At 47.2% G+C, this 23,101-nt stretch overlaps 1 protein-coding gene and 1 pseudogene across 1 annotated transcript in view; one reads left to right on the top strand and one right to left on the bottom strand.

Annotated features, from left to right (window-relative positions):
* LOC122152817 (feather keratin Cos1-2-like) overlaps positions 1-22,428 on the bottom strand; it is a 28,575-nt gene extending 6,147 nt beyond the window's left edge. Inside the window, exon 1 of the mRNA XM_042787150.1 lies at positions 22,404-22,428. The gene's annotated coding sequence lies outside the window, so the exon portion shown is untranslated. The remainder of the gene's footprint in view (positions 1-22,403) is intronic.
* Positions 2,843-3,917, top strand: LOC122152807 (annotated as a pseudogene).
* Positions 22,429-23,101: the final 673 nt, after the last annotated feature.

Here is a 23,101-nt window from a genome sequence, read left to right on the forward strand (position 1 = left end):
GAAAAAATCCCCCCTTTATGGTCACAAGCAAAAGGCAGACTCGTTAGGGGAAGAAAAAATAGTACATACATTTAATACAGACACAACACGTAACAGAGTAGGACAGTGAGAAGCATTGTCACATCTTGATAACACCTTCCCCCCGCCCCTCCCTTTTTCCCTGGGCTCAGTTCTGCTCCCGGTATCTCTACCACCTCCCCCAGCAGCGCAGGGGCAGGGAATGTGGGTTGCAGTCAGTGCTGCCACTTCCTTTATCTTCGGTGATGGGAGTTTCTGGAACTTCTTCCCCCTGCTACATCGTGGTCCCTCTCTCACAGCAGACGGTCCTCCACAAACTTTCTCCAACATGAGTTACTCCCATGGGCTGCAGCGTTCCCCACACTGCTCCATCGTGGGTCACTAACTTTCTCCGACTGGATCCTCTCCCACGGCTGCAGCCCTTCCCGAGCTGCTCCGGCGTGGGACACCCCCGCATGCTACAATCCTCCCAGTGCTGAATTACAGAAGCGGGGTCTAACTTTTCCCACAAGACCCCGTCCTTCTTTTGGCACAGCACATTGATTATTCCAGGCAGATGCCACGGGCCATAAATCAGTGTCTGCTCTACCGTAGAACTTCACGGGTGGCAGGCAGGGCCGCCCTGTCGTCTCACCACAGGATACAGGGGGGTCTCTGCTCTGGCACACCTCCCACCTCCTTTCTTCCTCCGTTCCTCCACTGAACTTGGTGTTCACGCAGCTGCTGCAGCTCCTCCTCACAAGTCTGATGGCACGTCACCATGTCCCTTCTTAAATACGTTATTGTAGAGGCTCAGATGATTGGCTCAGGTTTCCAAACAGAATTGGAGTTGGCTTGGAGCTGGGAGATCTTCGAGAAGCTTCTCACAGGGGCCCTCCCACATAGCCCCCTCTCCTGCCACCAAAAATACTCCACCACTCACTCAACCCAGGACATAAGTTGAAAAAGATAATGGGTCGATGTAAAGACAGGGGGATAACTTAACAGTTACCAACACAGGAAAAACAGGCTAGACTTGGGGAAATTTCCTTTAACCTATTACCAATGAAAAATAGAGAAGCACTCCATAAGAGCAGGTTTTTGCCCCTCAGGAAACTACGAGGCAGATTCCTTTGGGAAAGTGCCCTGAGGGTTCAAAGGGGCCTAGGGAGATCATGAAATACAGCAGTTAAGATATGATGATAATAACACTAAGGAAATCACAATAATTAATTCAATCCATTTCACTGCCAAAAGAATCTACCAAGGACTTTAGATGGCTGTATTTTTGGAAGATTTATTCCAACTCTTTAAATGCAACAAATTATACGATTTTCCAAAGTTACATCTGTTCCTTAATGAAGACTGGACTGATTCCAAAATACCTTCACTCCACCTCCAAAGCTTCTTCACATACACAACTTCCTTCGTAACTCCCTCTATTTCCTCCAACTTAAGTTCTTCTATTTCCTCCAACATTAAACAGCACAGGGGATGTGCATTGTGGGGTTGCGGTCAGTACACAAGTCTCTTTCTGCACAAAGATGGACTTTGCCTGAGCTGAACCTAAACAAGCATCAAGGTGTAGGTGGTTACTCCTAAATCACAGGTCCCTCCCTTCCCAGACACAGTTGCTAGGCCGTCAGAATTTCTGATTTTATGGGGGCTACATAAGTCCTCTTGCATGAACAGCAAAGAAGCTTGACACAGTGCTGTTTGACTCACCCTGTGGCACCCAGGGTCAGTCCTATATCTCACCACCGAGCAACACCTGGAGCCCAGTGCCTTTGGACCAATATCCCTTTGGTGCAAAGTCTCGTCCACTGCCTCGCTCTGCACGGAACTGGAGACATGCAGAAGTGCATTGGCATTGTCAGGTACATGAGAAGCCTGTGCCCCGTCCCAGTCACCAGCAACACTACATCATAAGGGCATTGATTCAGGGACAATAGCCTGCGTAAGCGGGCAGGCTTTCTTGGCCTTCCTCCATCTATGTAGAGCAAGAACTGGCGGGCACAGGAGGCAGAGACTGCACTTCAGTTCTCTGGGCACCTCTCTGCCAGATCGAAGGCGCCGCTCTCCAACTGCAGATGGACTCCCCCTGGCATAGGCAACCTGCTACTCTGCGGTGCTCATGGACACAACAAGGGAGAGTGCCCAGGCTATGACCTGCACATGCCCTCACGATGAGGGTCACACAAGTACAGAGGGACACACGTGTGCTCACACATGCCTGCATGGAGCCATGCAAAAATTTGTATGCACAAATAAAGCCAGGAAACCATTGGCAGCTGTGGAACGTGTTGGGGAGACGCTGGGGACCACACTGGCAGAACATGACTCAAGTACCCCGGGAAGAGAGCAGGCCCCACTCATGCTCCTGGTGGACACGAGTGCAGAAAATTTTTCCTCAGTGTACTGTTAGTGTTGCAACAGTGTCAAAGCCACCCAGCAGAAGCCCACCTGTGTACAACAGTGATAGACCTTAAGAGAGGGATGGGAGCAGGAGGATAAAAAGCATTTAGTGTGTCCTCTCTCATGGCGGTCCTTGGGCACACTCCGACAAGGAGCACAAGAGCAGTGCCCATTTCCTGACAACTTTGCCACAAACAAGAGCACACGAATGACACAGGTGCATATCACCTGACTTCACAGCATGCTACTAGCACTTGAGTCGAGTCTTCCGCCTGCGCTGAGGCCCCGGAAACCATTGGGCCTCTCATCCCGGCACTTACAGAAGCCTTCATATGGGAAAGCGCGTGACAGAAGCCAGGAAATGAAAAGGCAGCAGTGCAGGAAGCCAGGACACAGCCCATGCCATTAGCTGGGATGGTTTGCATTTGGCATGAACTTCTCAGAAAATTATTACTTCCACACAGGGTGCCTCTGGGCACGAGGCGGTGCAGGACGACTATAAAAGACAGCCCAGCTCTCTCTTCTCTCATCCACTTCTCTCGCCTCCTTCTCCTTGGGAACCAGGTGAGTGTGAAGCCTCTTCTGCTCCTCCTTCAAGATCAGGTCTTTCCTCCGTGTATGTCTCAGGTGACACGGGCTGTCCTAGGCCAGAGCTGGGAGCTGCTTCTCATGGGACATGGAAGGGGGGAGAAATTCTTCTGCAGAGAGAGCCTGGGACTGAGTGGGGGTGGCTCCGGGGTTTTGAGCTGGGCAGCGTACGCTGAGCTCGGGGGTGCCTCGGCTCCACTGTGGTTGGGTGCGTTGCTGCTTCTCACGTGCCTCCGTTTTCTGCTCCCCGCTGCCCTGTCCCCCAGGTGCACCTCCGGCCCCGAGACATGTCCTGCTGCAGCCCGTGCCAGCCCTGCGTGCCCTGCTGCCAGCCCTGCGGCCCGACCCCGCTGGCCAACAGCTGCAATGAGCCCTGTGTCAGGCAGTGCCAGAGCTCCATCGTCGCCATCCAGCCCTCCCCCGTGGTGGTGACCCTGCCCGGCCCCATCCTCAGCTCCTTCCCACAGAACACCGTTGTGGGCTCCTCCACCTCCGCCGCCGTTGGCAGCATCCTCAGTTGTGACGGAGTCCCCATCAACTCGGGGGGCTTTGACCTCTCCTGCATCACCAGCCGCTACTGTGGCAGAAGGTGCCCCCCCTGCTAAAGCTGCTGGCAGCGTCCTTGGGCACGACCCTCTGAGACTTCAGAACATGCTGCTGGAATAGAGAGCCAATCGCCTTGCATTAAGAGCTTCAGGACATTGTTTCCTTCTTGCACTCTCTTCTCTCGCTCTTTCCTTTGCTGTCACTGTCTCCCAACTCCTGCCTAGTGGGGACCTATTGGCCTCCCTCCTTTTGTGGGACAGGCAGACAGACATTCCGCAGAAGTTCCAACACACGGTGTTGTCTGCTCCTGGGTTTGCCGTTGAGACACCTCCTTTCTTTCTTTAAACTCATTAAAGTTGTGCTGCATCCAATCCTGGGCCTCTGAGTCCTCCTTCCTTCTGAGGCGACACTTTCAGTCCCCTTTTCCATGGAGTTGAGGAAGACATCCATTGCTAATCCATAGCCAATGGCCGTGAGTGACAACATGTATCCAAAGGGTGGCAGGAGTGGAGATGTAGAGAAAATCAGACCTGGGGACAGGCACATAAACTCATCTCCCCCTTCCCTTTCCCTCCATTACGTGATCTGGGTTCCATGGGCAGAGCACATGGGGACAGGCAGGTGAGACCGGTACCTCATACAGTCCTTCAGCGCCCGGCAGGGACCAGCTGCTGTCCAGACAGGGCTGAGGTAATTCACAAGTTAGTACTGGGATCAGCCATGCTCAGGCTGTGCAATGGACTCCCCACTCCTCATAAACGAAATACCCCCAAAAGAATCCCATGGCTTGTTTCAGGTGTCCATCTTCACTGTGCAATCAACTCGTGGCTTCACTATTAATGCCAAGATTTAGGTACGCTTTTCAGTGATACTTGAAAACTTCTTTTTAGAACTTGGCATTCAGCCCTGGGTAATACTCTAAATCCTGGCATTCCTCGGGTGTCTGTGGTCTCTTGGCTGCAGAAAAGGAACTCCTGTAGGCATTTCTGAGCTCAAAATTATGGCCCATACACAGAGCACCCCGTGAACTACGGGAGGTTCCACCCATGCTCCTTCTGCCCACAACTCTGGGCTTAGACACCACCTTCCTAATTCTCACTGGGCACATTCTTGTTTTGCCCAGGGACCAAGGCTTCATCACCTCCTAACGAAACCTGCTTCTCAAGCACCAGGGTCAGTTGCCAGTATCCACGTTTCTCCACTGTGTGTGTGACCCCTACAGGCAGCCCCATGGCTCAAGCATCGCTTGTGGCCCCAGAACACGGTGGTACATGACAGGTACCAACCCAACTACAGCACAAACGCTGGGGATGACCCTGCCTGCACTCATCTTCCCTTGCTCCGCAAGTCCTCTGAGGCAGGGACAGCCCAAGCCCTGCTCACACCACCACTGCTCTTCACATGCAGGCCCTTCCCAGCACTGCAGTCTTTGCCAGTCCCTGCCTGCAGTATGGGCCTCACTCAGTGATCGAGTCTAAGAAAGGAAAAGGCTATTAGCCATGCTGTATCCCATTTTCTCTGAAAAATATGTTAGTCTTGACTGCAATACACCTTTTCAGGGAAGAGATCTTTCCTAATATCCAATCTAAACCTCCCCCGGCACAGCTTGAGGCTGGTTCTTCTCATCTTATCACTTGTTACTTGGGAAAAGAGACCAACACCCACCTGCTACAACCTCCTTTCAGGTAGCTGTTGAGAGCAACAAGGTCTCTCCTGAGCCTCCTTTTCTCCAGACTAAGCAATCCCTTTTGCCTCAATAATGTAGACCGTGGTTGGAGAGGTCATCAAGTGTGATTCAGAAGAGGAGAGAACACTGCCAATGTCTTTGCCCAGGGGAGAATAAACTATGGTGAGACACCCAGTAAGCTGAGCATCCTTCTGGAACAATGAGTTCATCTCTGACAACATGAAATTAATGTACCATGTTGACAAGTGAAGGACTCAACCCTGTCGCTTTGTCTTCAGAGGAACCAGGCTGACATGGGTAGGAGAAATTATCTTGGCTAGAGCCCAGAGCCACCTCTTCCTCACCGTGCCAACCCGTCCCCAGAAGGAGGGGGCATGGCACGCATCCAAGGTCAAGGATTGATAGGGCAAGTCCTCTATTCTTCTGTCACGCCCATACAGTGTCCCGTGCAGCCCCAGTAGTTCATTACACAGTTCGTCAGGGCCGAGGTATCTTGCACACCCCGGAACCCTCATCAGAGAGTCACCTCCAGGACAAAATAGGTTATTCACATGGGGCTGCAAGATGACACAGATGAGCGTCTGACAGTTCCTCCCGTGGTCATGTGGAGAGAGAGAACAGATCACAACAGCCCACGTTCTCTTTGCGGCTCCTGGAAGAGAAATCTAATCCTGGAGTGCAGGGGAAGAATAGTTCCGTGGCAGAAGCTCTCTCACCACCTTCTCCTTTTCTATGAGGCTTCTAACCCCAGCCCCTCACAGGAAGAGGATCTTGCTCTGCAAGTGTCCTCCTGCCTCCCTCCTCTCCTGAAGCCAATGGATCATGGGGAACAGCCTTGGTACCTGAACCTCAGAAACGCAGGGCTACACGTTAGCGGTCGCAATCGCGAAAGAACTTATCTACACACAGCAGATAAGCAGGCACTTCTTTATTCCAGTGCTGGGGAGCACAGGGGATAACTCCGCCTAAGACATGTTCGCCGACAGGTACAAAGCACAACATATTTATACACTTTTTCAGCTGAATCATAGTTACATAAGATCAACAAAATTCATAAAGTTTAAGTTGACCTTAATAATGATTGGCTTTCAGTTACCTCACCTTACCTATATTCCTAGTCTACAGAAATCATTGGTCATCTTTACTGATTGATTTAAATAGAATGGGGGGAGGACATTGATTAGCATATTCATGTTATTTCCTGGAAATTATTATAACATGCAAATGTCTCTAGCGCATACGTGGTTATATTGGACGGGGGTCCTCTGGTGGTTGTCAATAGTCTTTCTCACTGTGTCTGCTGATTGAACTCCATCCTTGCGCATGCTCACTCCATCTTTGGCTAATGCTCATTTCTCCTTTGGCCGATCTTCACAACCCAACCAGTTTCTTCTGGTACCTATTGTTTCAAGTCAAAATCCATAACCATTACCTATTGTGTTAATTCAGAGTCCATAATGATTCTCATAGTGTTCAAGGCACACAGCATACTAGTTGCTTAATCCTAAGGGCCTTAGTGTACTTTATATTCTCATAGCTACTGTAACTTCATGTCAAATCAAAATCATACTTTTAAACTAAAATCAAAATAATATTCTGGTCTTCAAACTGTTTTATTAAGGTATTCGCAACATTTCCCCCCTTTGAAAGTATTGATAATCATACTCAATACTTTCACATATTCAAATTGTAGTCTCATTGAATGCCAAATTGTCATATGATGGTGGATCCTTCAATGACTTGTTTCGTTGTCTTGCTTCTGCTTGCATAATCATTTGATTAAACTCTGTTTTCCCGGTTAGTTCTCGTTTCAAACAATGATAAGTTAAACCAAGCACTATGAAAACCAATGTCAAAATGAGTAAAGTTTCAATTAGTGACTTTATCCATGAACTCAGATTCAATCCCATTCCACTGATAATTTTGCCTATCCAATTTTCCGACCTATCTTCTCTAATTTTATGTGTTTCCTTTTCTATCTTTCCCAACAAATCCAAATCATGCTCTACATCTTCAGTGACATTTGGAATATGTATACAGCAATGATCTACTTTGCCTTCCAGAACTCCACATACACCATGCTCTTTTAACAATAACATATCTAGTGTCATTCTGTTCTGTATGGCCATCCTTGATGTAGCCTGCAGCTATATATTCAGTTGTCTAAATCCTCTACGTGTCACATTTGCCAGTCGTTCAATCTGTCCAGTCAATCGGTATAACCATGCTCTATTTCTGTAGGAGGCTATGGGATTTAGGAGGGATTCCAGCACCCAACCAATTTTTACTCCCATCCCTGGATCATTCCAAGCATCATCATCATCCAGTTCCGATCTTTTCACTCGTGCCAAGTGCAAATTTTCCTGACTTCCTCTAAAAGGAGATTTCTTCCAAATTGGGCATAATGTAGGCACTCCTAGAGTAATTTGTTTAACTTTTCCATCTATTGGTAGATGAGATGTCCAGGTACCGTCACTCATTGCCCAGACTAAATGTCCAGGACTTGGGATCACGTACCTTTGGCAGCTAACTTTCCAAAGTCTGGTTACATTTAAGACATTTGTCAATCCCCGGCATAAACAACTGAATTTTAAAGCTGCTGCCAAAGGAGGTATACGCTGGATCGCTTGGCTTACTGTACTACAATTGTATATCTGCTCACACTGCCACCAAGGGACTACTTCCTCTTTTTCTCTGGTAGTGGTGCTTCTATCCACTACAGTTGGATCTACTGTGAATTCTAATCCCTCCCATGCAAAACACCATGAGGCCTTTGCCATATATTGAAACTGTAGGAGTATACTCATAGACCATGTAGAATCCCATTCCTGTTATTTCTTTGGTAGTTGTTTTGCCTGTTCACATTCCCATTTCATGGTCATTTTTGATACATTTCACTTTACAGACTCATCATAGCTGCACCACCCAACACTTTTAAATCTCCCTACTGGAATGTATTGATAATTCAACAGTTTTACACAATCTGCTTTGTTCCCTGGGGATTTCCACTGTTTCTTAACGGTCTCTACCTTCTCCTGCCATACCACTATAGGCTTCCGCCTACAATGGGTAGTCTCATTCCTTTTTTCTACAGTAGTCATGTTCAGTGTCAAAATTTCCCATGGGATAGATTCTCCAGCTGCCCGTGGTATTGGTAGACAGGCAGTAATTTGTGATACATTTTGTAAATTTGCAAATTCCTTAATCAAACCTATCATCGAATTCTCCTCCTGAGTTTTACCTGCTACCGATACTACTTGTTCCGTGTCCCTTTCTTCCTCTGCAGCCCGTTCTTTTCTTATTAAAATTTCATCTCTTACCTGTACCTGTCTGTCCATTCCTACCCACCAGTCATTCATGTTATGGATTTGAGTCTGAGTATCGTTAGTCACCTGTGCTTGGCCTGACAACGATTTTTCCTTTGTCCACTTTTCCACCATCTCAGACTGCAAGACTAACAGAAAGACAAGTTTCAGACAATTATTCATGCTTCAAAGTCAATTTTAAAGTCTCTGGATTTCCGATCACTCTCCACTTTGTAGATGTGCTTTCTTCACTCTGGTGTAATGGATCCAAGCATCTGATTCAGCAATCTTATTTGCAGTGAATGTGGTTAGGAGAACTTGGTAGGGTCCCTTCCACTTCTCTTGTAAGGGTTCCGTTTTCCAGGTCTTTATGTAGACATAGTCTCCAGGTTGGAAGTCATGTACTGGATTTTTCCAGAGCCAGGTGTCGATTCCACACTACTGCACTCCGGAGTTTAGCTAAAGTTTTTCCAAGAGAAAGCAAATAATTATACACATCTTGTTTTCCTGTTATATGCATACTTGGATTAGGTTCAGGTGTCTCATATGGTTTTCCATACATCAATTCACAGGGGCTGACTAACATCCCACTTCGGGGCTTTACCCTAATGTGCAACAATGCTAATGGGAGTGCCTGAGGCCACTTCAATTTAGTCTCTTGACATATTTTTCTAATTTGTCTTTTTAAAGTCTGATTCATCTTTTATACTTTTCCACTGGACTGTGGTCTCCAGGAAGCGTGCAAATCCCAGGATATCCTTAGGGCTTTGCTTATGTCCTGCACCACAGTGGCTACAAAATGTGGACCTCTATCTGATGATATTCCAGTAGGCACTCCAAATCTTGGAATTATCTCTTGTAAAAGCCATTTAACTGTTTCTTTGGCTTGATTTGTGCGACAGGGAAGGGCTTCTAGCCATCCAGAAAAGGGATCAACCCCAACCAGAACATACCGATATCCTTTACATTTGGGTAATTCTGTAAAATCAATTTGCCGATAGTCACCAGGTTCTACTCCTACTTTCAATTTGCCCATTTGAACTCTCTTCTGTACCACTGGATTATTCTTTAAACATACATTGCATTTTGCAGCAACTGATTTAACCATCTCTAACATCCTTACTGATACTATGTGCCTCTTTAGGAATGTCACCAGGGCTTCTACACCCCAATGGCATTCCTGATGTTTTCCTTGTAGTATTTCCCTCATAATTAATGGGGGCACAACCACCTGGCCTTCAGAGGTTTTCCACCATCCTTCTAAATTTTTCTTTGCATTTAAAAATTGGCCTAATTTCTCATCTTCCTTTGAGTATTCTGGTGGTTCCTTTGGGAGAGTTACAGTTCTAGTAGGAATTATTGCCATTTGTAACATTCGCCGTTGAGCTGCTTCCTTGGCAGCTTGATCTGCTAACCTGTTCCCTCCTGCTATTTTTGTATTTCCAGATTGATGTGCTTTACAGTGCATGATCGCTGTTTGGGCCGGTTCCTGAACTGCCAATAACAACTGTAAAATTTCCTTCTGATGCTTAATATTTGCCCCCTGGGAAGACAATAGTCCTCGTTCTTTCCATAATGCTCCATGGACATGACCCACTCCAAAAGCATATTTTGAATCTGTCCAGATGTTCACTTTCTTTCCCTTACTTAATTCCAATGCTCGTGTTAAGGCAATTAATTCTGCTTTCTGTGTTGATGTAGTGTTGGGCAGTGCTTTTGTCTCTACCACAGTACTTTCAGTTGTTACTGCATATCCTGCGTAGCAAGTTCCATTCTGTACAAAGCTACTGCCATCTGTAAACAGCTCCCATTCAGGATCTTCGAGAGGGACATCCTTCAAATCTTCTTGACGAGAGTATGTATGTTCAGTAGTCTTTATACAATCATGTTCAGGTTGTTCTTTCTCCTGTGAAGCACTCAGAAAAACTGCAGGATTTACAAGATTAGTTGTTTTCAGAATCACGTCATCTTGCTCCGTAAGGATTACCTGATATTTCATCATTCTGTTAGGGGACAGCCAATACCCCCCTTTTTGTTCCAACACTGTAGCAACCATATGTGGAACATAGACTGTGATGGTTCTTCCCAAGGTGAGTTTTCTGGCTTCTTGTATCAATATTACTGTTGCCGGTACTGCCTGCAAGCAGGAAGGCCATCCTTTGCTCACCGTGTCCAGTTGTTTAGAAAAGTACTGACAGGTCTCTTCCAGCTTCCATCCTCTGGGTCAGGACTCCCAGGGCAAGGTTCTGCCTTTCATGAACAAACAACTGGAAATCTTTAGTTAAATCAGGTAATCCTAGAGCTGGTGCTGTCATTAAAGCTCGCTTAAGCTTTTGTAAGACCTCCTGTTGTTGTTGTTGACCCCATATGAAAGGGGCTGGACTTTTGGGCCTCGTATCATGGCTTGGCCAAGAGACCATAATCCATAATCCAAAGATGACACCACCCAGCCATTCCCAAGAAAGCTCTTAATACCTGTACAGTCCGAAGTTCCGGAATAGCACAGATTGCTTCCTTTCGATCAGTCTCCAATCTTCTTTGCCCCTTTGAAATTTCAAAGCCCAAATATATCACTGTTTGGCTTGCTATTTGGGCTTTCTTAGACACCTTATACCCATTAAGTCCAAAAATATTTAAAAGTTCAGTGGTTATCTGTATACAGGCTGTCTTTTCTTTTTTAGCTATTAAGATGTCATCCACGTATTGTAAGAGTAGATGTTCTCGTCGCGGAGTCACTGCCTTTTCATTTGTCCATATCTCTAGTTCTTTGGCAAGTTGGCTACCAAAGACTGTTGGGCTGTTCTTAAATCCTTGGGGTAGTCGTGTCCAGGTTAATTGTACTTTATGCCCTATTTGTGGGTTTTCCCACTCAAAAGCAAACAGCTTACGACTTTCCTGTTCCAGGGGTATGCAAAAGAAAGCATCTTTCAAATCAAGCACTGTAAACCACTGATATTTTTCTTTAAGGGCTGTCAATAAGGTATATGGATTTGCCACTACTGGGTGAATGTCTTTTACAATTTGATTTATAGCTCTCAATTCCTGTACCAATCTATACTCTCCTGTGGGCTTTCGGACTGGTAAAATAGGGGTATTATATTCTGACTCACATTCTTCTAAAATCTTATATTTCAAGAATTTGTCAATCAGCTTTTTAATTCCCTGTTTTGCCTCAGGTTTAATTGGGTATTGTTTGATCCTAACTGGTTTTGCTCCTTCCTTTAATTCAATTTTCACTGGCTGTGCCAATTTGGATTTTCCAGGGACATCAGTTTCCCCTACCACGGGGACTACTGCATAACTCACTTCTGGGGGGATTTCTTGTATCTTTATTTTTTCCTGTATCATCAGAATTTCCCCTGCTTTTGATTCCAGTATTTTTAACAACAATTCTCCATTTTCAAAAACTATCTAGGCATTTAATTTGGATAGAAAATCTCTTCCCATTAAGGGTACCGGACATTCTGGAATGTACAGAAATTCATGTGTTATGATTTTATTTCCAATTTGTAAATTCAACGGTTTTGAGAATGGCCGGTTTTCCTCCTTCCCTGTGGCTCCCACAATATTTATCGTTTTAGATCCTATCATCCCCTTCTGTTTGTTCAGAACTGAGAACGTTGCTCCAGTGTCCACCAAAAATGTAACCTCCTTTTCTCCCAGCTTAATTGTAACCAGAGGCTCAGCTGGGTTTACCTCCAGTCCCCGTCAATCTGCATACTCTTCTAGAATCATCACATTAGCTGCTGTTTGCTGACTATTTAATTTCCTTGGATAATCCTTTTTCCAGTGCCCCTCCTTCTTACAAAAGGCACATTGATTTATTCCGAGAGGGGTTCTGTCAGTCAATCTTCCTCTTCCCCCTTGTATTCCTCTCCTTAAAGGACCTCTTCCCCTTCCTCGGTTAGTAAAATTCTGTCTCTGTCACCATTGCAAGCAATTGTTTTTGTTTCCTAACTTCATTTTCTTTTTCTCGACTATTGTAAATTTTCCATGCTACGTCTAATACTCTGTCCAAATTCCGCAGCTCCCTCCCCTCCAGCTTCTGAAGCTTTCTCCTTATGTCTTCCTGAGATTGTCCCAAAAAAATCAATGCCAACTGTGCTTTCGTCTCTTCTGCCTCAGGCTGCATATCTGTATATTTACAGATTGCTTCCTTTAATCTTTCTAAAAATGCTGTGGGGGATTCCTTTTTCTCTTGTCTAATATCATACAATTTGGACCAATTTATAGCTTTAGGCATAGCATTTTGGACCCCATATACGATCCACTGTTGGTATCGTTTTATTTTTGCATATGATCATCCCAATTCGGATCCCACTGGGGGTTACCGACGGGAAAATTTTGATCTAAGGTACCATCTACTGTTCTGATGCGAATGTCTTCTTCTGCTCGCATTCTTGCAGTCCTTCAGACCATCTGCTTCTCTGTGGAATCCATAAGGGTGTCCAAAATTACTTGTATATCCTCCCAATCTGGATTTTGGGTTTTAATTATCATTCCCCTTACTCTTCCAACTTTACCAGGATCTTCCTCATAAGGGCCAGCTGATTCTTTCCAGATAATTAAATCAGAAGGTGAAAAAGGTACCTTTACATATACTGGCCCATTTTGCCCAGCTCCTTGCCTCAGAGGGGCAATCATATTTCTTCCTACTTCTGATCTTAAGGGGGTTATCACACGAGTACAATATCAAGTCCTCCTGGAGACTGGTGGAGAGGGCTCTAATTCAATCTCCTCATCCTCCAATCCACTACTATCTGTATGAGGCTGGAGCCCTTCTCTTAAATCAGCACCCTGGGCTGATTGCCCAGTCGGATGCCTAGGTCCGGAATCAGGTCCATGTTCAGAGAAAGGCAGTGGAATGTGGGGGGTATATAGGAACTGCGGGAATTATTGGGGCAGTAGGAGCAATATCTAATTCAGGACCTGTTTCTATATGTCCCCTTCCCTTCAGTGCCAAATGTTTAAAGCACATTTTGGTGGAAGTACATGTGAGGCAACGTTCCTGAACCTTTTTATCCTTTACCATAAGAGACATCACTTGATTAATCAGCCCACATTCTTTTTGCCACTCCGTTTTTTCTCACAGATAAAAGAACAGATCTACATTTGGAAACCCATCCCTTTTTCTTCCCTCTTACAAAATAACATTAATTGCAAAATAGTATTATGACTGAAGGTCTCATTCAGGGGCCACATTTCTTCATCTTCTAATTTATACAATGGCCATTCATGATTACAAAATTCAGTAAGTTGACTTTTGCTTAATTCATCATGCATCTCTTTCCAGTGAGCTAAATGGCAACCTAAGGGAGTGCTTCTTGGTATAGAACTCTTACTCCCTCTCCCTCCTTTAAACAGGTTTGAAAATTTAAATGCCATAGCAAACCGACAGTATACTTTTTTTTTTTTTTTTTTTTTTTTTTTTCCTTCCGTCCTTTCACTTCACTTATCTCTGGCTGCACCCCTCGTGGGATAACAGAACCACGGATCAAACTCCACACTCACTTCATGCGTAATTGCACGTCTCATTCACTCATTCACGCATAAAACCTCAACAATATTTCAACAGTGTTTCATTGTTTCCTATATTACCAAAGTTACAAATTTACAAGATTCAGAAGCACAGAAACAAATTACAGAATACGAAAAATACAATTTCCCGTATCAAGACCAGACAGTACCTATGTGAACACTGAAGTGTTCCTGACCAGATGTATACCAGTGAGGTGCTAACAACCCCGGTATACGCTGTTCCATGCAAGATCCCACGTCTCACGATTTATGAACAGCCCAGACCCTCTTCAAATAATCCTTGCTTTATTCCTCGCAGTGAGTCAACTGAGATAAGGAGTCCCTCCGGGAAAGTTCCCAGGAGCGCCCAAGAGAGTCCTATTCTCAAGAAGTCCCGCAGGCCCCGCTCCTTTAATTCCCTTTCACCACTGACACTGATGCCAACCCCACGAAACTTTCATATTCACCTTATGGTCAGCGCCGAGGCTTCCACTGCTTGGGAATTCCCTAGACCCAACCACGCGGAACTTTCGCTCCGTCTGACAGGCAGATTCCGAAGAAGTACCTTACCTTTCCAGGGGACGTTGCGAGGAGCTTTATGGGTCGAGAACGATGGCTCTCCCCGAGAATTCCTCGGTGTCGGCTGGAGTTCAATCAGCACTCGATCCCATCCAGTCTCACTCGCAAGGTCACATCTGGATCACCAAAACTGTTACCGGTCGCAATCGCAAAAGAGCTTATCTACACACAGCAGATAAGCAGGCACTTCTTTATTCCAGCGCTGGGGAACACGGGGGATAACTCCGCCAAAGACATGTTCGCCGACAGGTACAAAGCACAACATATTTATACACTTTTTCATCTGAGTCATAGTTACATAAAATCAACAAAATTCATAAAGTTTAAGTTGACCTTAATAATGATTGGCTTTCAGTTACCTCACCTTACCTATATTCCTAGTCTACAGAAATCATTGGTCATCTTTACTGATTGATTTAAATAGAATGAGGGGAGGACAATGATTAGCATATTCATGTTATTTCCTGGAAATTATTATAACATGCAAATGTCTCTAATGCATACGTGGTTATATTGGACGGGGGTCCTCTGGTGGTCGTCGATAGTCTTCATCACTGTGTCCGCTGATTGAAATCCATCCTTGCGCATGCTCACTCCATCTTCGGCTAATGCTCATTTCTCCGTTGGCCGATCTTCCCAACCCAAACCAGTTTTCCTCTGGTACCTATTGTTTCAAGTCAAGATCCATAACCATTACCTATTGTGTTAATTCAGAGTCCATAATGATTCTCATAGTGTTCAAGGCACACAGCATACTAGTTGCTTAATCCTAAGGGCCTTAGTGTACTTTATATTCTCATAGATCCTGTAGCTTCATGTCAAATCAAAATCATACTTTTAAACTAAAATCAAAATAATATTCTAGTATTCAAACTGTTTTAATAAGGTATTTGCAAAACAAACACAGCCAGGATCTTCTGCAATGACTTACCTGTGAAACATTGAGAGTGAATGGGCTGGAAAAGAGAGGCAAAGAGGGATGGACGGTTGAGGAAAAAAAAAAAAAAACAGGTTAAGGGAGTCTGAGATGACCAAGGGAACAGGTGTTTCTTCTCTGTCATCAGTTCTGATGCAGGACCTTTGCTAGCAGGCTCAGAAAGAGCTGAAGAAAAGATGCCATCAGCACAGCAACTTCTATTCACAGCTTTCCTCCCACATGGCATTCAGGGTCTACTTTACATTGGAGGCTAGGTAAAGAACGTTGGTGGGCTGTGCTCTGCCCATGGCTTGAAACCTGCTACTAGCTTTTAAGCAAAGTACCAGCAGGCTTTAAAGCTGCCCATGGTTTTGAAACTTCTTCTCAGGTGTTGCAGATAAGTGTTTGATGTCAAGATTCACTCTATTAATTACTGCATGGAACAAAGATACAAAGGCAAATCGAGTTAGAATCAGTTTAGAATGGTTTACAGAGAGACCAGAGATGCCAAAGAGTAAGGGAGACCCTCCCATTAAGTCTGGAGTTTCAGAATGGTCTCCCTTGTTTTTTTAACTCCTTCTCAGAGAGGAGTCTTGGTGGGGCTGGATGCAGAGATAGTCGCAGACTTGGTCAACATTTTATGGCTAATGGAACTAGCTACCTGGATTTCAACAGACATTCATCTGACATGCTATCAGTCACTTACTGAGGATCTGTTGCAAGTAAGGGGTCTCCCTGCCTTGGGGAAGGAAAGATCCCTCAGCCTCAGGTAAGAAATCTCAAACCTTGGTGTAAAAGAAAGCACCTGCCATCCAGGCGTCTGGTGTTAGTTCGCTCCGTAGTTCAAACCCTAGGCTTTCCAAAGCAAAGTCTCAGGCATCGAATCCTATAAAATTAAATAATTTAGTAGAGTGATACAGGAGCGGAATTAGCTTGAACTGGGTGCCGCCAGAGCGGGACCCTGAACAAAAAATCCCTGGACACTTATACTCTTACAGACTACTTGCCCTCCCTTTGGTCCAATAGTGATTCTGGTCTGAGATCTTGTGACTCCTTATTGGACTCCTTGACTGTCTCCAGACAGGCCACTTCCTTGTCTAGCTGCAGCTGTTGTTGACGGTTGTAGCCTCCTTTCCTTCTGGTTTGCGCTGGCTCTGGAGGCCTTGTTTTGCTTCGGTAGGTGCACGTTCAGTAAATCTAGGTGAAAGTTTACAGCTTGTGGCCCGAGGCTTTGGCAAATCTAGCTACTCATGCAAAGTGACAAAAGCTAAGCAAACAGCAGACTAAATCAAACAACTTCATAACTGATTCATTCTATTTAAATCTTAGCTATTTAAGCTAATTGACTAGTATCTCTCTACAGTGAGAGGCACCCCTGCTTAGGGGGAGAGTTGCCTGGCGTGCAGTCCAGTTGCCATACAGGGAGAGATCACATCGGGCTCATGCAATGATCTGTTGTTGGAGGAAGATCTCATTGCTTCGAGGAGCAAACTTGAGAGGCATCCTAGCTCGAGGGGGGATGCCCGCCATGCAGCCATGCTGCCTAGCAGGGAGAGCTCAATGAAGGCTCCCTTAGGCTGTCATATTTCTGGGATAAAGTGGTTGGCTCCTAGTCAAATTGCATACAGTGGGAAAGGTATGCAGGAGACTCCTTGTACCCACAACTTTCTTTGTTCCTTGATAAATGAGTCTTGGAAAAACCACCCGCTATTCAGGAAGTGCCAGGCTCATATGCACTGGTACTCACTGTCCTCTGCTCCTTTGTGGGTTTCCTAGAGGAGTTCTTGGCCTGGCCACAGCTCAGGCCTTGACCTCCTTTGGAGCCTGTACCAACCTCCTGCTAGTTTGGTGATGGGGCATCGAGTGCATCCACCACACCAGGTACACAAGCACAAAAGCCATTTGACATCGTTGCCCACCATCCTCGGAGGGGAAAAGTAGTGGGAGAAAGAGACTGCTTCTGATGGAGCAGATAGAAAGCAGGAAAAAAGCGTGTACATGACAAACACTCATGGCGTTCCTGATTACCATAGTTTTGTAAAAGCAAAGAGACTTTGCCTGACTTCCAGACACCCAGCCAGACGCTTGCTCACTCCCTCTCCCTCCTCAACAGGACAGGAGGAGAAAGTAAGGTGAAAAAGGTCACAGGTCAACGTAAAGACAGGGGGATTACTTAACAGTTACCAACACAAACAAAACAGGCTAGACTTGGAGAATATTCCTTTAGCTTATTACCAATGAAAAATAGAGCAGCATTCTGAGAAACAGGAAAAAAAGGAGAAACACCTTCACTCCATCCCCACCATTTTTTCACAGGCTCAACTTCCTTGGTCAATCCCTTTTCTTCTATTTCCTCCATCCTTAAGCAGCACAGTAGGATGTGGAATGAAGGGTTGCGGTCAGTCCACAAGTTTCTTTCTGTGCAAAGATGTTCTTTGCCGGACCTGCCTCTGAACAGGCAGCAAGGCATAGGTGGTTTCCACAAAATCACAGGTCCCTGCTTTTCCAGACACAGTTACAAGGCCATCAGACTCTGTGTTTTTATGGGGGCTACAGAAGTCCTCATGCATGAACAGCAAAGAAAATTCACACTTTGTTGTTTGACAACCCCTTTGGCACACAGGTCTGAAGACATGCAGAAGTGCATCTGGCATTGTCAGGTACATGAGAAGCCTGTACCCCGTCCCAGTAACCAGCAACACTACATCATAAGGGCATTGATACAGGGACAACAGCCTGCATCAGCGGGCAGGCTTTCTTAACCTTCCTCCATCTATGTAGACCAAGAACTGGCGGGCACAGGAGGCAGAGACTGCACTTCAGTTCTCTGGGCACCTCTGCCAGATCGAAGGCACCGCTATCCAGTTGCAGATGGACTCCCCCTGGCATGGGCAACCTGCTACTCTGCGGTGCTCACTGACACAACAAGGGAGAGTGCCCAGGCTATGACCTGCACATGCCCTCATGATGAGGGTCACACAAGTACAGAGGGACACACGTGTGCTCACACATGCCTGCATGGAGCCATGCAAAGCTTTGGATGCTCACATAAAGCCAGGAAACCATTGGCAGCTGTGGAACGTGTTGGGGAGACGCTGTGGACGACACTGGCAGAACATGACTCAAGTACCCCGGGAAGAGAGCAGGCTCCACTCATGCTCCTGGTGGACACGAGTGCAGCAAATTTGTCTTCAGATTACTGTTAGTGTTGCATTCGTGTCAAAGCCTTCCAGCAGAAGCCCACCTGTGTGCAACAGTGATGGATCTTCAGAGAGGGATGGGAGCAGGAGGACAAAAATCATGTGGCATGTCCTCTCTCATAGGGGTCCTTGGGCACACTCAGACAAGGAGCACAAGAGCGGTACCCATTTCCTGACAACTTTGCCACAAACAAGAGCACACGAATGACACAGGTGCATATCACCTGACTTCACAGCATGCTACTAGCACTTGAGTTGAGTCTTCCACCTGCGCTGACGTATTTCAGCCACGGAAACCATTGGGCCTCTCATCCCGGCACTTACAGAAGCCTTCATAAGGGAAAGCACGTGACAGAAGCCAGGAAATGAAAAGGCAGCAGTGCAGGAAACCAGGACACAACCCATGTCATTAGCTGGGATGGTTTGCATTTGGCACGAGCTCGTCAAAAAACTATTACTACCACAGAGCGTGCCTCTGGGCCTGAGGCAGTGCAGGACGACTATAAAAGACAGCCCAGCTCTCTCTTCTCTCACAGCTGCGGGAGGCCAATGGATGAGCTCAGCAGCCCCTCCAGCTCTCGGAGAACAGCCTTCCTCTCGCCCCGGATGCACCTCTGCTGGGGAAGGAGTTTCAAATAGATGTTGGCTCCAAGGGGCGGCAGGAGTGGTGCTGGGGAAAGAGTGATGCCTGAGGACAGCCCACAGTCTTAGCTCCCCCCATTCCCTCCACTCCATTACTTGATCTGTGTTCCATGGCCAGCGCACACGGGCACAGGCAGGTGAGGCCAGTACCTCATACAGTCCTTCAACACCCGGCAGGGCCCAGCTGCTGTCCAGACATGCAGGGCTGAGGTAATTCACAAGTTAGTACTGGTATCAAACAGATAGGAGTCCCTGCTCCCTGGAAACACAACAGCCCCATAGGCCACTGCAGCTCCAGCAGAGCACAGTGAGGAAGAGGTGGCTCTGGGCTCTAGCTAAGATAATTTCTCCTACCCATGTCAGCCTGGTTCCTCTGAAGACAAAGCGACAGGGTTGAGTCGTTCACTTGTCAACATGGTACATTAATTTCATGTTGTCAGAGATGAACTCATTGCTCCAGAAGGATGCTCAGCTTACTGGGTGTCTCACCATAGTTTATCCTCCCCTGGGCAAAGACATTGGCAGTGTTCTCTCCTCTTCCGAATCACACTTGATGACCTCTCCAACCACGGTCTACATTATTGAGGCAAAAGGGATTGCTTAGTCTGGAGAAAAGGAGGCTCAGGAGAGACCTTGTTGCTCTCTACAGCTACCTGAAAGGAGGTTGTAGCAGGTGGGTGTTGGTCTCTTTTCCCAAGTAACAAGTGATAAGATGAGAAGAACCAGCCTCAAGCTGTGACAGGGGATATTTAGATTGGATATTAGGAAAGATCTCTTCCCTGAAAAGGTGTATTGCAGTCAAGACTAACATATTTTTCAGAGAAAATGGGATACAGCATGGCTAATAGCCTTTTCCTTTCTTAGACTCGATCACTGAGTGAGGCCCATACTGCAGGCAGGGACTCGCAAAGACTGCAGTGCTGGGAAGGGCCTGCATGTGAAGAGCAGTGGTGGTGAGAGCAGGGCTTGGGCTGTCCCTGCCTCAGAGGACTTGCGGAGCAAGGGAAGATGAGTGCAGGCAGGGTCATCCCCAGCGTTTGTGCTGTAGTTGGGTTGGTACCTGTCATGTACCACCGTGTCCTGGGACCACAAGCGATGCTTGAGCCATGGGGCTGCCTGTAGGGGTCACACACACAGTGGAGAAACGTGGATACTGGCAACTGACCCTGGTGCTTGAGAAGCAGGTTTCGTTAGGAGGTGATGAAGCCTTGGTCCTTGGGCAAAACAAGAATGTGCCCAGTGAGAATTAGGAAGGTGGTGTCTAAGCCCAGAGTTGTGGGCAGAAGGAGCATGGGTGGAACCTCCCACAGTTCACGGGGTGCTCTGTGTATGGGCCATAATTTTGAGCTCAGAAATGCCTACAGGAGTTCCTTTTCTGCAGCCAAGAGACCACGGACACTCGAGGAATGCCAGGATTTAGAGTATTACCCAGGGCTGAATGCCAAGGTCTAAAAAGAAGTTTTCAAGTATCACTGAAAAGCGTACCTAAATCTTGGCATTAATACTGAAGCCAAAAGTTGATAGCACAGGGAAGATGGACACCTGAAACAAGCCATGGGATTCTTTTGGGGGTGTTTCTTTTATGGGGAGTAGGGAGTCCATTGCACAGCCTGAGCATGGCTGATCCCAGTACTAACTTGTGAATTACCTCAACCCTGTCTGGACAGCAGCTGGTCCCTTCCAGGTGCTGAAGGACTGTATGAGGTACTGGTCTCACCTGCCTGTGCCCATGTCCTCTGCCCATGGAACCCAGATCACGTATTGGAGGGAAAGGGAAGGGGGAGATGAGTTTATGTGCCTGTCCCCAGGTCTGATTTTCTCTACATCTCCACTCCTGCCACCCTTTGGAGACATGTTGTCACTCACGGCCATTGGCTATGGAGTAGCTATAGATGTCTTCCTCAACTCCATGGAAAAGGGGACTGAAAGCGTCGCCTCAGAAGGAAGGAGGACTCGGAGGCCCAGGTTTGGATGCAGCACAACTTTAATGAGTCTAAAGAAAGAAAGGAGGTTTCTCAACGGCAAACCCAGGAGCAGCCAACACGATGTGTTGGAACTTCTGCGGAATGTCTGTCTGCCTGTCCCACAAAAGGAGGGAGGCCAATAGGTCCCCACTAGGCAGGTGTTGGGAGACAGGGACAGAAAAGGAAAGAGCGAGAGAAGAGAGTGCAAGAAGGAAACAATGTCCTGAAGCTCTTAATGCAAGGCCATTGGCTCTCTATTCCAGCAGCATGTTCTGAAGTCTCAGACGGTCATGTCCAAGGACACTGCCAGCAGCTTTAGCAGGGGGGGCACCTTCTGCCACAGTAGCGGCTGGTGATGCAGGAGAGGTCAAAGCCCCCCGAGTTGATGGGGACTCCGTCACAGCTGAGGATGCTGCCAACGGCGGCGGAGGTGGAGGAGCCCACAACGGTGTTCTGTGGGAAGGAGCTGAGGATGGGGCCGGGCAGGGTCACCACCACGGGGGAGGGCTGGATGACGACGGTGGAGCTCTGGCACTGCCTGACACAGGGCTCATTGCAGCTGTTGGCCAGCGGGGTCGGGCCGCAGGGCTGGCAACAGGGCACGCAGGGCTCACACGGTTGACACTTGTCGGAGCAGGACATGTCTCGGGGCTGGTGATTCACCTGGGAGAGAGGGCATGGAGGAAGCAGAGCACAAGGACACCTGCAGAACAGCCTGAAACCCCACCAAAAGGAAGCCAAGGCACCTGCTCGGTGGGGCGGTAGAGGCTGTTCAGGGGGGAACAAGAGGCTCTTTTCCTGAGCCCAGCGAGGTCCTTCAGATAGCAGCCAGGCATAGGGATTCCCCTGCCTAGAGTGTCGCAACGAGGCACCTCAACCCAGCCTCAACCCTTGTCCGTGACAAACCGTCTCTCCTCTGCCCTCTTGAATGACCACGGTCTCAGAGCACTAACAGAAGACCATGGAGCAGGTGTCAGCTGAGTTGTCCTTGAAGCAAGATCCTGTCCTATAGGAGGAGGCGGAGGAGCAAAGGGGGTCCCAACTCACCTGGTTCCCAAGGAGAAGGAGATGACAGAAGTGGCTGAGAGAGTAGTGAGTTGAACTGGCTTTTATATTGTCTTCACACTGCCTCAGGCCCAAAGGCAGCCGCTGCGTAAGCAACAATTTTCCTGCATGCTCCTGATGAACGGAAGCATGCCAGGTAATGACATGGAATGTGTTGCTGTTTACCTCTACACTGGCTTTGCACTTCCTGGTTTATGTCATGCCCACTCCTTCACGGACACTTCTTTTGAGTGCTGGGATGGGGGGTCCCAGGGTTCCCGGGGACAAAGGTGAGTCAGTACATGCAGAAGACACGTACTAAGTGCCAGAGGGGTCCGGTGGAGGCAAATGATGTCAGCCTGGAGCACTCTGGTTGGGGCTTTGTTTTTTATGATCCCGCTGACAGGAAGGGCTCCAGCTTCTCCCAACACTGCAATCCTCTGTTTGACCCCCAGGGGCTCTGGGAGTATGTAGCCCATCCTCCTCTTTCCTTCCCTCCCTGCTCACTATAAGAGTCAGCGGCTGCTCTCTTCCCAGACAGGCTGCGCTTCAGGTTTTCAACTCCCTTTCACCTTAAGCTTCCCTCAGGAGGAAATTGCCAACCTCTTTGGTCTCCTCCTCTCTCCGGACAGTCCCCGAGACTCGTCTATCAAGTCTGCCTGCGCATCTGTCCTGCTTAGAGTCCCCTTTCCCTGCTCTGG

Source organism: Tyto alba, unplaced genomic scaffold, assembly GCF_018691265.1.
Source record: "Tyto alba isolate M040663 unplaced genomic scaffold, T.alba_DEE_v4.0 Super-Scaffold_12, whole genome shotgun sequence".
NCBI lineage: Eukaryota > Metazoa > Chordata > Aves > Strigiformes > Tytonidae > Tyto > Tyto alba.